General features: G+C 36.0%; 1 pseudogene; it reads left to right on the top strand.

The window, feature by feature from the left end:
* The first annotated feature begins 1,829 nt into the window (after positions 1–1,829).
* Positions 1,830–2,818, top strand: LOC101576738 (annotated as a pseudogene).
* Positions 2,819–16,632: the final 13,814 nt, after the last annotated feature.

The following is a 16,632-nucleotide window of genomic DNA, read 5'->3' as shown; positions in this document are numbered from 1 at the left end:
TACCTCCTAGGGGCAGGGGAGATGGCTCAGTAGAATAAGCGCTTCCCTAGCAAGTGCAAGGGCCTGAGTTCAATCCCCAGTTCTGCCAAAAAAAAAAAAAAAAAAAGAAACAAAGAAAATGAAGAAAGAAAATTATACCTCCTAGCTGCAGGCTTACCATATCAAATAGGTGTTCTCACACTTATTAATCAGTGGAGCATTTGAGATAGTTATACTTTTTGCAGTTTCGCTCTACCTAGTTACTACTAACACTGCTTTTAATCAGTTAGGTAACCAGTTGTATATTCATGATGACTCTTAAAGCAGTTTCCTGTTTCAAGAACAATGTTATACTTTTTAATCTTTGTAACTGAGTACGGAGTAGGTGCTCAATTACTTTGTACAGTTGGCCTTGTATATCCATGGACTCTATATTTCTGGATTCAACTAACCACAATAAGAAAATGTTCCAAAGGTATTGCATCTGTATTAAATACGTAATGTAATATGATGTTCTTCCCTGTAATTATTCCCTAAACAACATAGTAAAACTAATATTTATATAACATTTGCATTGTGTTGGGTATTATAGGTAATCTAGAGGTGATGATATGGGAAGGTATGTGTAGGTTATATGCAAATACCACACCATCTGTCATTTGGAATCAATCACTTGCCAACACAGAGGGACTAAATTAAATAAAGCCTTCATCAAAATTCTAGGTTTTGCTATAATATTCTTTGGTCCAGGACTCTCAGGGTAAGTAGCACTGCTCATAATCCCTTAGTTATAGGAAATCCGACTCTGTGCTTTACTCTGCAGCAGTAAAGCAATTGGTTCCAAATAAGATGTATTTTCTTTCTAATGGGATTTTTGTAGTGTGCAGAGAAGGGTTAGAAAATTGCATCTGATGAGCAAAATTCTCCAGGCTAATGTCAAGTTAAATAACCTCAAGGATTGTACCTAAGTAAACAGATGTCTTACCATTTTATGCCCATCGTAATTATAATTCTTGTTTCTTTCTTATTATTTTTCAATTTTATTTTTTATTAGTACCTGTTTGAAGTATATAATGATAATGTTCCTAGTAGAGAGTTGATATGTGTGCTGTACATAGCACATCTCACTTCTTTTTGCATCCCCTTCCCCCATGCACTCTCTCCCTTTCCTCCATCTCTTGGGCCATCTCCATTTTGCAAAAGACCTAACTCCCTACTGCCTTTTATCTATATATCTATCTGTCTGTCTGTCTGTCTTGCTCTTTCTTCATATTTTGGGCTTCTCATATAAGAGAAACAAACCATGTGATACTTAAACTTGTGTAGCTAATTTATTTCACTTAACATTATGGTCTCAGTATGCATGTTATCCTATAGAAGATTCAAATTTATCCTTTTTAGGGCAAAATAGTAGTATTTCATTGTATATAGATACCACATTTATTCATTCACGTGTTGATAAACATATAACTATTCCAAGGTTTTTTAGCTATTACGAATGTAGATATTATAAAATTGACCTATTATTAATTATGCTGCTAGAAACATGAATATGCATTTATCACTGTAATATGATGTCTTGAGCACTCTTTGGAAGATATCTAAAAGAATAGCTAGATTTAAATGGAATTTCCATTTTTTACTTTTGAGGATTTTCCATACTTATGCTAATGGCTTATGTCTAGATTCTTCCCTAAAACTCATATGGCCATAGGTGGGGCTTTTCAGAGCTGGCTGGATCTGGGTTGCATGACGTTGAGATTAAGGGTGTGTAATTAAATGAGTCCACTGACTAGTTTGGCATAGTTTAGCATATGATTAATAGGAAGGCCCACCTTGGGTGTATGCAAATGGCTTGGGAGGAGACCGGATAGTGTATGAATGCTGTAGGGGAAGCAGAACAGAGAACAGGGCGGGAAGTGAAAAGAAGGTACCCAGATTGGTGAGCACTTATGAAGAGAAAGAGGATGAAGGAGAACATTAAGTTGGTTGGTTCAGGATTTCCCCTTCCCATGTCTGATTTAGATGATTCCCTCACTAAAGAGATAATTTAAAAAACTGGATTATAAAATGATGCACATTTTGACTGGCAAAGTATAACTGATTACAGGTATGTAGGTGGATCATTAACAGAGATCAAAGTGGAAGAAGAAGAAAGGGATCCCCAGAGCCCTGAATGTGAGATAGAAGAAGGAATGTTGTCATCTGTCACACCAGATTCCAAGAGGAAAACCAAGCTTTCTGATATCCCCATATTGATGACTTTTAACTCTAAATGCAACACCATCTTGATCAGTATATGATGAACTCCATTTGCTTGTAAAAATACAGGGGCTGGGGAGATGGCTCAGTAGAATAAGCACTTCCCTGGCAAGAGCAAGGTTCTGAGTTCAATCCCCGGTTCCACAAAAAAGAAAAAAAAATACAGAAACAAACTGAAGTTCCAGAAAAAGGACGACTGGATATCAAGGCCAAGAGACTGCAGGAGGAAAAAGAATGCCTGCAGCTAGACAAAGAAAGGCTCTGGCGTTTAGACATGGACCGCAAGCGTTTTCAGCTGGAGAAGGAGTGGCTACAGATTGAGAGAGAGAAGCTGAGGTTACAGATAGTCAGTTCTGGAAACCATCCTTGGAAAATGAACTTGGCCAAGGAGAAAAGTCCTTACTTCAGCCCCAGGCCACAGAAACAGAGATGCTAAGACTTGAACAAGAACACTTGCCACTGGAAAAAGACAGGCTGCAATTTTTGAAGTTGGAATCTAAGAAGTTACAGATCAAAAAGAAATTTTTACATGTGGAAAAAGAGACTTCGAATTCAGAAAGAGGAACACTTGCAGTGATTTTGTTTTCAGGCCTCTAGTGATTGTTTATATAAAGCAAAATTTTTTCATATCAGATGAGGCAATTGATGGATTATCAGTGTTGTTTTCCTAATGTCAGTGTTTTCAATAGATAAAGGTAGTTATATGTGGGTAGTTGTATGCTTAAGTAATATATTGTATAACAAGTCTGTGGCTAAATGTAAACAGAGTAGCAGACTTAGTGTGCTAGACTCTTCACATTAGTAATACTAAATAGTATTATCGGTGTATCCTGAGTTGACAATTATGTCTGCACAAAATTCTAGTCCAGTGGTTCTCAGTTTGGGTGATTTGGGCCTTGGAAAGACATTTGCCAATGATTGCAGACATGTTTCATGGTCAAAACTGAAGTGTAGAACCTCCTGGCTCTTGGTATCTAGTGTGTAGAGGCTGGGGTGCTGCTCACCATCCTACAATGCACAAGTCACCTCTTTTTACATTTAAAATCAGCCAGCCCAAAATGCCAAGAGTATCAAGTTTGGGGAACCCTATTCTAGTCTTAACTGTGCACCACTATAACTATTGGATCATTTTAGAATATTAAAACCTCAGGTACTTAAGAGGATAGATGATTAATCGGCCAAAACTTTTAACTATGAAATATTGCTGTGTAGTATGTTGAATGAAGGAAATGATGAAAATTATAGGAGGGTTTTTTTATTTAGTACAGTGTCTACAGGGTCTCATTACATAGATTGGACTCATACTGATCCACCTGTTTTCAGTCTCCCAAGAGCTGGCATTACAGACATGTGCCACCATATCCAGTTTCAATTGCCATCTCAGTGTGCCCCAGGGGTGGGGCCAGCCTTGCTTGTGGTACTGGGGATCTAACCCCAGCTCTTGCGCCCTGCCTAAGTAGGCACTTTAGTCTGCTGAGCTACCAGGCCGGCCCTTTAACTTTTTGAAAAAAATCTTTTATTTATTTCTTTGGTACAGGGTCTTGCTATGCAGCTCAGACTCATAGTGATCTTCCTGTCTCAGCTTCCCCAGTGTTGAGATTACAGGCATGTACCACCACGTCCAGTTTCAGTGACCAGCACAGCATGCCTTGGGTTCTGGGTCCTGCATGGCATGGAGCTCCAGGGAACAAACCGGGGTCCTTGCGCTTGCCAGGAAGGTGCTTAGACTGCTGAGCTATCTTCCCAGCCCCTGTTATTTTTCTATGACTATAATAAATGCTTCTACAGTTGAAATAAATTTCCTGATACTCCTACCTCCCCCCAAAAGAAGTTAGGTGTGGTGGTGTTTGGTTCAAGTATATTTATAGTTGTTATTTCTTCTGGTTTAATCATTCCCATAACAAACATTGAGTGACCTTTGCCTCTTTTGATCAATTTTGATGAAGTTCATTTTGTTTGAAGGTAAAATATTTACTCCTCCTGGTTCTTGTTCATTAAAACATTGTTTTCTATTTTTTATTTTCTGTTTATAAATTCTTTTTGGATTAAATGTGTTTCCTGTATGCATCATAATATTGACCTTTTTTTTCCTTGATCCATTTTTCCAGACAATGTCTTTGGATTGGGGAATCAAGACTATTCAGAATGAGAGGTATTACTGAAAAATACTGAATTATTCCCATCATCATAGTATTTTTCTGTTGATAATTCTTGTTTTCCTTTTGCTTAACTATTCACTCTGCCTGATGTATTCATTACATTAAAAAATTTTTAGTATTGCTGGTTCAATTGACTCTTTTTAATATATACTTGATAATATTTTGGAATCTTGATTTAGTGGTGTTGAAAATTTTAAGGTGTTTTTTCTCATGGAAAGGCCTTTATTTCTCCATTAGTTTTGCAAGACATATCAGCCTTGGTGTGAATTTGTTACCTTTTAAGGCCTGAAACACTTTACTCCAAGCTCTCTTGGCCTTTAACATTTGTGTTGAGAAGTCTGCTGTAATACTAATAGGCTGGGGCTGGAGAGATGGCTCAGTGGTCTAAAGCACCTACTTGGAACAAGCTTGGCAAAGCACAGGGACCACCGTTCGATCCCCCAGCACCACATGCCAGCCAGCTGCGCCCCCTGGTGGGCTGAGCTGGCCACACACACACACACACACACACACACAATAAATAAATAAATGTTAAAAAAAATACTAATAGGCTTACCTTTATAGGGGGTTTGTTGCATTTATCTTTCAGCTTTTAAGATTCTGTCCTTTCGTTAGACTTCTAGGGTTTGACCATGTTGTGTCATGGAGGATATCTTTTCTGATCATGGTTATTTGGGGTTCCATATACATCATTTATCTGAATGTTAAAATCTTTCTTCATATTTGGAATATTTTCTCCTATTATTTCTGTAAACAGGTTTTTTAATGCCATTTTTACTATCTTTAATTTTTCACTAATTCCAATTAAATTTACATTAGTCTTCTTTGTGTCATCTAGTGGCTGTGGATCCATTTTTCTTGTTCTTTTGTCATGTTTGAGGTATCTCTGAGTAACTGATCACTGACTTCAGGTTTGTGCTCCAGTTCTGACACTTCCTTCACATTAGACACTTGTGCTGCCCATACATACAATAGAATCCTTATTTCTTGAATTTCTGTTTGCTACATTTTCAAGCACTCTAATTCTTTGCTATATTGATCATTTATGTTTTGTGTCATTATATTTATTTCATCTAGCTTCTTATTAGTGTTTTCTGTAAACTTGATGATAGTTTTATTACATCCTTTATCTTTTCAATTGTACCTTAGTTGAACTTTCTAGGATACTTATTGATTTTTTCTTCCTTTCTGACATATGATTTCATATAATTCAGCTGCATAGCTTTTGATTTCCTGCCTCTTAGTACTCCATGGATGAGCTTTGGGGGCATTTGGGAGTTTTTGCAGGCAATTATTTCACTTTTCTTCCCAGTTTTCTTTTCTTTTACTTTTTCTTTTTCTGTACTGAGGTTTATTGGTTGATTATAATGGAAAGATTTTGTTGTTGTATAGAGATCTCTGTAGTGTCTGATTTTCAATGATATATTTTGACCATAGTAACACAAAGGCTTTTGCCTCCAACTTCCAACTCCCAAGTTCCAGCTACTCCATTAATTTGAGAGGAGAAGCTCAAGTATATTTGTTGCAGCAACTAGTTGTCTGGAAATGTACCACAGTATTGTTAATGACATAAAGGCAATCCAGATATTGGCATACAGTGAAAACCAATTAACAGCAACAACTATGCCATTGTGACAATAATAATGAGATGGGCAATAATAATCACATCAAGTACATCTGGGCATATTTTGAGAACCAATAGTGTACTACTCCTAACCATAGAAAGCTGATCCATAATTATAGTGTGAACACTCACATAAACCAATTATTATAGTAAATATCTACTAAATGCAACAACTCTATCTTCACTAACAGTGCAAAAGAATTCAACACCAGTACCATAGATTTAATTAATTCTCTAAAGTTTAATAATGGTTAGGATAGATATATAGCTACATTCTCTTAATTCAAGGACTAGAGGGATTTGTTCAAATAGTGTTTGTAAATAGGATATCATTTCTGCATCTTGTACAACAAACAATCACTAGGAAGGCAGTGTGCAATGTATTAATTATTGGAACTGTCCTACCAATTTTATTTGAAACTGTCTCATTGTTATTTATTTTTCAATAAAATTATGGAAAAAAATAAAAATAGAAAGAAAAAATAAATAGAAAATAAAAATAAAGTTTAATAAAATTTAATGGTTGTACTATAAGAGTAAAGATAGAAGGAGTGGGCAATGGGAGATTTAAAAATAGAAAATTTGAAAATTTTTTCTGTATTTTTTATGAGTGGCTTCTTTCCAAGAGCTGAAGTCTTTGAATCCAGAAAGTCACAATTTATTCTGCCTAGTTTTATGGCCTATGGTTTTGTGAGGGGCCTCTCACTCCAGTTCAGAGGTCTTTCTGTATAACTCACATGGAAATTGTCCAAGCTGAGGTATATCTTTGCTTCTGTGGGTTGACAGAGAAAGAAATCAGACTGTTGATCTCTATTCTGGATAAGGGCAATGAGGCAGGGATTCAAGCAGACTGCTGTACTTAATGCCAGCACTTTAAGATCCAGCCACTTAGGAAAGCAACACACACCAAGTCTGTCCTCTCGCCATGGAAGGTCAAGCCTTGTGTCCTGTCTGGCATGAGCTTAAACTTCTCAGTGAATCTGTGTCTAGCCTGCATCCTCTCTGCGACTGTTTCTTATCACTGTACATAGTGCTTCTCAAGTAATTCTGCTTTTTCTAATGATTAAAGAAGGCATATAGAGAGCTTCTAGCAAGTCAAAGAGTAGTTTGAAATGACTTCTTGCATGTAGGCAATTTGTGTTAAGAACTATGTTTTATTTTAAAATTTATGAAAATTTCAAATTCAACTTCATCCTCTGTTTAAATAGAAAATTATTTGCTCTCAAGTATTTTGGTAAAATTTATGATTAGGAAAATGTACCATGTTTATGTCTTGTGACATTTTCTGGGCCACATTATAGCAACTCTGTGTGAGGAACATGGAATTAGAAAGTACCCAGTGTAGTTAGCCCCTTGAATTACAGTCCTTAGTCTTAGCATGGAGAGATTACGCTCTCTAATTTCTTTACATTTAGGGCTATAGTTTTCTTTTCTTTTTTATATTAATTTTATTGAGAAAGAAGTAGCAAACTGAGACAGTTTCAGAACAGGTTAGTAGGACAGTTACAATAATTAATACATTGCATATTGTTTTCTTTGTATATGGAGACACATAGAATATTCATCATATGCAGCATCCACTCAGACATGTTATCTTGTTTAAACACTATTAGTTCAAAACTTTCTTCTCATTGAACTAAGAGAAAATAGCTGTATATCTATGCTAACTATTTTGTATATACATATATATATTTTTTTCTACAAAAATGTCCCTCATTTATATCCCCTTTTTGTTTACTTTTGTCAGAGATGGGTATTCTATGCCATTCATATATTATCACTACTTTCAGTTAATACCTTACAAAGTGTGCAGCATTATAGGAAATACTGAATATTATACCTAAGGAATCACCATTTATATTTTTATTATTTTTTATCATTTATTTTTTCCATATTTTTTTCATAAACAAATAACAATGAGACAGTTTCAAACCCAGTTTCAAATCAAATTGGTAGGACAGTTTCAATAATTAACAGATTGCATACATTCTTCCTAGTGGTTAATTGCTGTACAAGATGTGGACATGATATCCTATTTACAAACACCATTAAAACAAATCATTCTATTCATTAAGAGAATGTAACTATATATCTATCCTAACCAGTTTGAACACACAGATACAAAATGGACTTTCATCTACAAAATGGACATTCATCTAGTTTTCTTGCAGTTTCAAAATCCTATTCAAGTAGTAAAGTTTCTTTCAAAACAAAGTTAAACAGAAAAGCCAATTTTATTTTGTTTTGTCTTTTGAGATGGTGTCACTGTGAAGTTCAGGCTAGCTTTGACCTCACTATGTTATCCAAGCTGTCCTCAAGCTCATGGTAACCCTTTGACCTCAGAATCCTGAGTATACAGGCATGTACCACCACACCCAGAAGAAGGCCAGTATTTAAGATTTGAGTCTGTTCTGCTTAAAGCAGGGGATTGGAAGTCCAGAGCTTTACCCTCTTGAGTGTGCTCTCCTTCCCTGATGAGGAGGTTCTGTATTACTTACTTTCCATTATTGTGCCAAACACATGAAACTTTAACTTAAAGAAGGAGAAGTTTGTTTAGGCTCATGCTTTTCATATGAATCAGTCCATGGTCACCTGGTTCCAAGAAGAAAAATACTATGATAGAAGGAGGTAGAAAGGAAAACCTGCTCAACCCATCGCATCCAGGAAGCAGAGAGAGAGAAGGACTCAGCCTGGGACAAGAAAATACCCTTCCTGGTCATCCCTCCAATGATCTGCCTCTTCTGACCAGGCTCTATGTCTGGACACATGAAACTGTCAGGGGTCATTTTAGATCTACAACAGGGGTTCTGCATGCTCTGAGAGAAGTTTAAAAATCCTTAACCTAGCTCTAGGTCCTAGATTCAATCCTCAGAACAGCACACAAAAATATTTGAACAAGAATGGATTTATTCTGCATTTAGATTTGTTATCTTCTACTCATTCAGCATCCATTTATCTAATGTTTGTTAAGTAAGCACTATGTGTTGGGCACTGCTCTGACACTGCTGATTGAGCAAAGAATCATGGAGAGTGTGACCACTGCTGTGCTCTTCAGGTTTGGGGTGTGAGAAGGAAAGAAAAAAAAAACGCTAAGGTTCTGATCTCAGCAATTGGAAGAATGGGGTTGCCCTTAACTAAAGTGGGAAGATGGAAGAAGGAGCAGAGTTTGTGCCTGAGAGTGAGATTGAGATTGTTGGGAGTACAGGGATTAACAGAAACACATTTAGTTATGTTAAATACGAGATGTCTGTCATACATTGAGATAAATATGTCTTCTAAGAAACTGGATATGTAGATCTTGAATTTGGGGCAAAGTGAGTCTGGTTATTCACATTTTCCCATGTCTACATGGTAAGTATGTGATATATCAGAAATACATCAGTAAATTCTCTTTCTGCAAAGGGCACACACCCAGAGAGTTCATGACTTCCAGTCCTAGGCTGCATTCCAGTTGGCATATGTACAGAGGATTCCTTGTTCTCACCCTTAGCCAAATGGGTTAGATAAACATGTCTGCACTTTCTTTCAAGGACCCCTAGGGATGACTTGTGAAACTGGGAAACAGTTCCATGGAACTTTCATAATCTCAGACCCAGAACATTGCTTTTTGATCACAATGGCCTCCTTAGGGGGCCATAAAAATGTTGGAATAAAGCAAAGATAATTTGTTTAGCCACCAGGCCTGCCTTTGCAGAGCCCAGAGCAAATCACAAAACTGGTATCACAGTACATTGTGAATGACTTTATCAAGAGGAAATCCTCTTCAAAGGAATGTCAAGGGTAGCCTTGAAGGGAAAAGAAATTGAAAAGCAACAAGCAGCCCTGGGAAGAAGGGTGAAAAATGAGCTTTGCCTAGATCACACAAAGGATGTGTTCAAGAGCTACAGATTTGCTTAGTGTCCTAGTGCCAAGCCATCTCCCTCTGTTCCAGTAGCTATGTCCTAGAGAAGCTACTCAAGCCCAGGTCCAATGTGTGGGAACTGGAGCAGAGCCACTAGTCACTCAGCACACACAAACATAGTAATCTCTTGCTGTCTAGAATGTAGGAGGTAGGAAAGGAAAGAGATTGAGATGGGAACAAGAGGAAGTACGTGAAGTGCAGGAAAGAATATTATACATGCTTCTCGAAGGGAAAGCTAAAGTCAGATTAAAGAAGATTTTGAAGAGTTGACATCATTTGAATGACAAGCAGGATTTGGCTAGGCAGAAATGGGAAAAAGGGCAGGCCTAGCACAGGAAAGACATACACCATGGGAGATGTTTTCAGACAATAGTAAAGTCAGCACAGTCAAAATAAGTCAATGGGCATGAAAACAGAGGATGTACAGTATTGTGGTTAAGTATATAGTTTCTGCAGTGAGACAGATACAGGTTTGAAACATAGCTTTGGAATTTACTCTTTGACCTTGGCCAAATTTTCAACCTGTTTTATCCAGTGTTTCCTCAATGTACAATAGAAATGATAAAATAAATTGCATAAAAAGATGTTTGTATTTAGTGAGTCAATTTCTCAGTGTTTTGTGTAGTGTTGCTTAAGTGGTTAGCACAGTCCTATCATAAGTATCAATGCCACTACGAAGGGTGAAAGACTAAAAGAAATTACACTAATACTTTTTAGAAGTTACTCTTAAATTGGGGGATTATGAGTAATTTGTCACATTTTTATAACCATACTCATAATAATAATTTGGGAAATATAGTAAGGTTTTCAAAGGAAATAGAGGACAATAAGATCAGAAAAATAGAACCAGGATATATCATCAAGCGCTTTCTTTTATAGAAAGGGTTTCAAATTGTGTGTCATGAACCTTAAGATTCTATACAAGCACTTTAAGGATTCCACAGATATTTAATTTAATTTTTTACTTAAAATATATGTTGAATACATTTTAGAATTAAGAAATTACATAAAATGTAATATGTAAAAGTCTATTGAAAACATTAAAATTATGCTATCACTTGACTTATTTTGTACAGAATTTATAGGGAAGCTGCTTTGCCTTCTCATGCAAAGCATCTTGAAAGATGAACTGTTAAAATTATTAAAATTATGAAACTATTTATCTGTAAGAATTTCTTCAACATTGTATGACCAAGATAAAAGTGTAGATAATTGAGTGCTACAGAAGAATGTAGTTCCCTAACCTTTGGTTTCACATTTTTACATTTACGAGAAGAGTCTTACTTTTCCTCATTGATTGATATTTTTTCTTCAAAATGCTTTTGTATTTGCTGAGTGGTTCATGTATATAAATATATGTGTGTTTTTTATTTTGTTTTTAAAGAATACAAAATAATGGTAGAAAAAACAGCATTAGAAACAATATAAGATTTCACTGAACAAAGTAATAGGAATTCAACAATGGTTGTCATATTACATGATGCTATCTTCAAATTAGTTGTTCAGATTACCAGATATAAATGTGCAAGACTTGTTTAAAGGACAAAGCAATAACAAAGAAGTTATAAGAAATTTGAGAGATGGAAAAAGTCTGAGTAAAAAGAAAAAACATTAAGCATTAACTCTCCTTTCAAAAGAGCAGCAGAAATCTATGATACAATTATCTAAACTACTCTTTTCTTATGTATTTAGTGCAGGGTCTACAGGGTCTCACTATGAAGATCAGACTCATAATGATCTTCCTATTTTCAGCCTCCCAAGTGCTGGGATTACAGGTGCGTGCCACCACGCCTAGTCTCAGTCACTGTCTCAGCACGCCCTAGGGGTGGGGCTGGCAGAGCACACCAGAGATCGAACCCCTGGCCCCTGCCTCTGCCTAAGCAGGCACTTTAGTCTGCTGAGCTACCTGGTGGGCTCTATTCAAGCTATTCTGCATATATACCTAAATAAATGTCTTTTTCCCTTCTTTCATTTGTCCTTTTCCTCATCCCAGATTGATTTTATGTACATAAATACAATAATTTTTAACTTACAAAATAAATTCTTACTCATAAAATCCTTTCTTGTATTTTATATATTAGGTTTCTATGTCATATTATGTCTAAGAAACCATCTATCTTCTCTTAATATATTTTTAAAATTTAAAATATTATATTCTTTAAGAACTGGGAGCTTCTACAAATTTTAAGATAAAGGAGTATAAATGTTAGATCTATGTTTCCAAAAACTTTATTTGGCAGCACTGTGAGAGATAGATTGGATGAGGGAGAATATAATCTACATTAGGGGTTAGAACAGCACACATGGGAGAAGATAGATGAGAGACATTCTGAAGGAGGTGCTGATGTGGCTTGACAGGACATAGCAACTGCTTAAGCATAAAAGAGGAGAGACACTGGTGACATGCTGAGGTCTAACATGGCTACTCTCAGAATAATAGCTGTGTTGTCCTTTAGGGAAATGAATATGGGAATAAAAGTACATTTGGGGAGCTGGCAGAGGAAATACGTTCAATTTGGGGCATGGTGAATCTCAGGTGTCTGTGGGCAAGCAAGTGACAAACATATCCTATCAGCAGTTAGATAGATGGGTCGGGAACTCAGAGGATTATTCTGAACTGGGGAGGGAGAAGGAGGTTCGGGAGTGATGTACTTACATTAGAGGAAGCCCCAGAATTCCTACTTCTAGTCATTAATAGCAGTATAATTAGAATATGTATTATTTTTAAGCTAATACTCTTCATGTCAAATGCCATCATAATGCCAATTTTTAAAATTTTATTTAATTTTAAATAAGGTAACAGTTTTTCTCAATCTGTGTTACATAGTAATCTAATATTGTGTGAGGGGTGTGTTGTCCCAGTTTAATTGTTGAGACAGAAACTACAGGGACATTGGACTATTCATGTTAGAGCACTGACTCAACCTACAGAGTCAAGTAGACTTAGGAAGATTCAGCTGAAGATAATACAGCTACATGCTGAATTCTCCATAGACAAGAAGCTTATGTATGAATATTTACTTACACATCAGAATGATGCAATATGTAAGTATCAGAAAAGCAATCTCATTACTACTAAGGAGAAGCAATTATTGTCTAATGAAGATCTGTTACCTAACATATTCATATGCTTACAATATTGAATCTGAAAAAGTAATAGAATACTAGAACTCAAGCGTCCCCTCAGAATTCTTCCAGCTCAATTTTCTAATTTAACATTTAAACTAAAGTCACCGTTGGTGGCAGAATTTGGAATTCATTTCATTCCAGTGCACTTCAGGTAACACTGCATTTCATCTAATTGCATTCCTTTAACTTTGAACTGCTATAGTCTTCTAACTCAATGGGTTTTGAGGCATATAAGGGAAATGAATCTTATCTGTAAAAGGATGTATATGTATCAAGCAGTACTTGACCTGAAAAGTGAGATCAGGAAACTGCTTCCATTCCCAACATTTTACCTTTGTACATGAGCTGTTTCCTTATTTCTCTTCAAATATATTTGCATATATAGAGCACAGTTGGGAAGTGTAAATTATCCAAAAACATGGCAAGGAAATGAGCCATGTTAGAATGTCAAAGTGCTAAAAGCTATTGAGTATTTGGTAGAAAGACAGTGCTCACATTTTGAATATATGCAGGCTTAAGCAGTGAGGCTATTCCTCTTTTTGCTTTCCATTACTAAACCTTTCATTTATAACATCCTAAAAATAGTACCTACTTCAAAGGAGTGAAATGAACACAAATCAAACTTAAGAGATGGTCTTGCCATGAAAATGCAATTTGTAATTTTGTCTGAAAACGACTCGTATAGGTTAAGTATTTTTTTATTGGAAGATCTTGGGGCCAAAAGTATTTTGTAGCTTAGACTTTTAAAAAAGATGTTGTTAATGTAATTTGATCCTACTGATTTTAGGGCTAACTCTTGAGTGAGTTAGAAGTTTACTGCAATAAGGGTTATGAACATGAGGTGCTAGGAGACAAAGTAACCAAAGGATCCTGTTTAGTAAACACTCAGTGCTTTCACTTTGCCAATTCCTTTGTAAATTCTGCAAGACTGTGATAGGGTCACAAGACAGAGAACAACAGTTTTAAAATATATCTCTGAGGCAGTAGTTTGCTTGGGCAGTATTTTAATTAAGGCAGGAATGGGATACTGCAGAGGCATTTCAGGCAAAGATTCTGAATCGACTGAGAAATGGTTAAGCCCGCTCATTTACAGAGCTTCTCTTTGTTTCATGTCTGATTTCTCCTACTTGAATAACTTCCATTCTTGTGTTCAGATCTGACAACCCAGCATTCATTGTCATGATAGAAATCAAAGTGACAAGCATTAATTTTTAGTAGTTAGTCCTATATCTGTTTTCTGATTTCTTGAGCACATACACACAAAACAGAGAGGATGATAACATGGAAGTGAGCGCCTAAGACATATACTAAGTAAGAGTTGTTTGGCACTAAGATATGAAGAATTATAAATACCCAAGTCTTTTGGGGCTCACATCATGTCAACATGTGTCCTGATGTCAGACATGAAGCTGTAGGATTTAATGTTTTCCCTGCTGTGTTTTGGGCTTGCCTTAGTCAGATTCCTCATTATTTTCCTATTCCTCCCTTTGGGAATCAGAATGTTTACCCTGTTGCACTGTATCTTGGAAATATGTAATTTGTTTTTCATTCTTACAGGAATTCACAGCTGAGTTTGCCTTCTTGCCTTTCTGAGAGATTTTGGAATTGGATTTTTGAGCAATACTGGAACAGTTTGGACTTGGAGAAGGACTATATTCATTTTATATTATGAGATGAGAATAAGCCTTTGGAGACAAGTGTTGGAATGCTATAGTTTGGAAATTTCTCTCAAAGTTCCATGTGTTAAAGACATGGCCCCTAGACTATGTCTCTATTAAGAGATGGTGGAACCTTTAAACCCAGGGCCTAATTGGAGGAAATTAGGTCACTGGGGGTGGGGGAAGGGAGCACTGGGACTCCAACCCCTTCCTGTCTCTTTTGTTTCTTGCTCATAATCATAAAGTGAGCATGCCTCCTATGTTATGTCCTCTTCTTATGATCTACTATACTGCCACAAATCCAAAGCAATGCGCCCAAGGAAGCATGGACTGGACCCCTTGAAATCATGAACCAAAATAAGTCTTTTCTCTTTTAAAGAAGCTCATCTCAGATTTTCTGTTACAATAACAAAAAAGCTGCCTGAAATACTGTATTAAGGAGAAGTTTTTCTTTTTAATTTTGCTTTCCATTTAAGATGTAACATGTTATCATACATAAGAGACATTTTGGTAAGAAGATGAGATTTTTATTTTTTAATTTTTTTATGAGAGTACAAATTAGAATTCAAACAGAAAAAATTACAAGTGATACAGAATTTCACTTAACAAAGTAATATGAATTTCACAGTATTTGTTGTAAAACATAGTGTCATCTTCCCACCAGTTATTCATATTAGCAGATATGTGCAAGTAAAATTGGAAGAAGAAAGAGAAAAACAAAGAAATGTATAAGAAACTAAGAAGATAAAAAATATAAACAATCGATAAAAGGAGACAAAAGAAATTAAGTATTATCTTCTCCTTTCAGTAGACCAGCAGAAATGTACAGTACAATTGTCCAAACCATCCTTCTTACATACATAAATAAATCTCTTTCCCCCACTCCCTCTCCTGTCCTTCTCCTCAATTCAGTATCTCTTTCCTTTTGAATAAGTTTATTCTCCTTTCCTAGTATCTATTGTACCCTGCAGATTCCATTTTTCTCCTTCAGGTTCTCATACTAAGGTGATAATATGATGTTTGCATGTGCAGGTCTGATTTACTTCACTTAAGAGTATGCTCTTTAGTTGCATCCATTTACCAGCAAAAGACTCAAATTTATCCTATTTTATAGCTGAATAATACTCCATTGTGTAAAAATACATCTTCTTTATGCATTCCTCAGTTGATGGGCATCTGGGTTGTTTCCAGGATTTAGGTATGGCAAATTGTGCTGCTATAAACATGGGTGCACATATATCACTGTGGCATGATGTTTTTGGTTCTTCTAGAAAAATACCCAGGAGGGGAATAGCTGGTTTGAATGGGTTCTCCAATCTTAGCTTTTTAAACAGTCTCTACATTGATTTCCATAGTGGTTGTACGAGTATGCACTCCTACCAACAGTAGAGAAGGGTTCCTTTTTCTTCAAAGTCCCTCCAGCATTTGTTATTGGCTGGCTTCTTGATGTTAACCATTTTTTCTAGGGTGAGATGGAATGTCCAAGTAGTTTTAATTTGCATTTCTCAAATGACCAATGATATTCAACATTTTTTCATATGTTTATTTGCCATTTGTATTTCTTCCTCTGAGATGTATATATTCATCTCAGATGCCCATTTTTGGATTGGGTCTTTGAATTTGGGGGGCGTGATTTTCAAAAATTCTTTATATGTTCTAGATAGAAGGCTTTTGTCAGAGGGATATTCAACTATAATTTTTTCCCAGTATGTGGGTTTTCTTTTTACTCTGTTGGGAATTTGCTTTGAAGTGCAGAAACTTTTCAAAAAGATGAGATCCCAGTTGTTGATTCTTTGAAGTATTTCCCGTGAAGCTTGGTTTTTGTTCATGAACTCTCTACCTACCCCTATGTCTTTAAGATTTGTACCTACATTTTTCTCTAGAAGATTTTGTGATTCTATTTTAATATTTAAATCTTTG

This window comes from Octodon degus, unplaced genomic scaffold (genome assembly GCF_000260255.1).
Source record: "Octodon degus isolate 3935 unplaced genomic scaffold, OctDeg1.0 scaffold00236, whole genome shotgun sequence".
NCBI classification, from domain to species: Eukaryota; Metazoa; Chordata; class Mammalia; order Rodentia; family Octodontidae; genus Octodon; species Octodon degus.
Note: the sequence above shows the minus strand (reverse complement) of the source record. Positions and strands in the feature narration are given on the sequence as shown.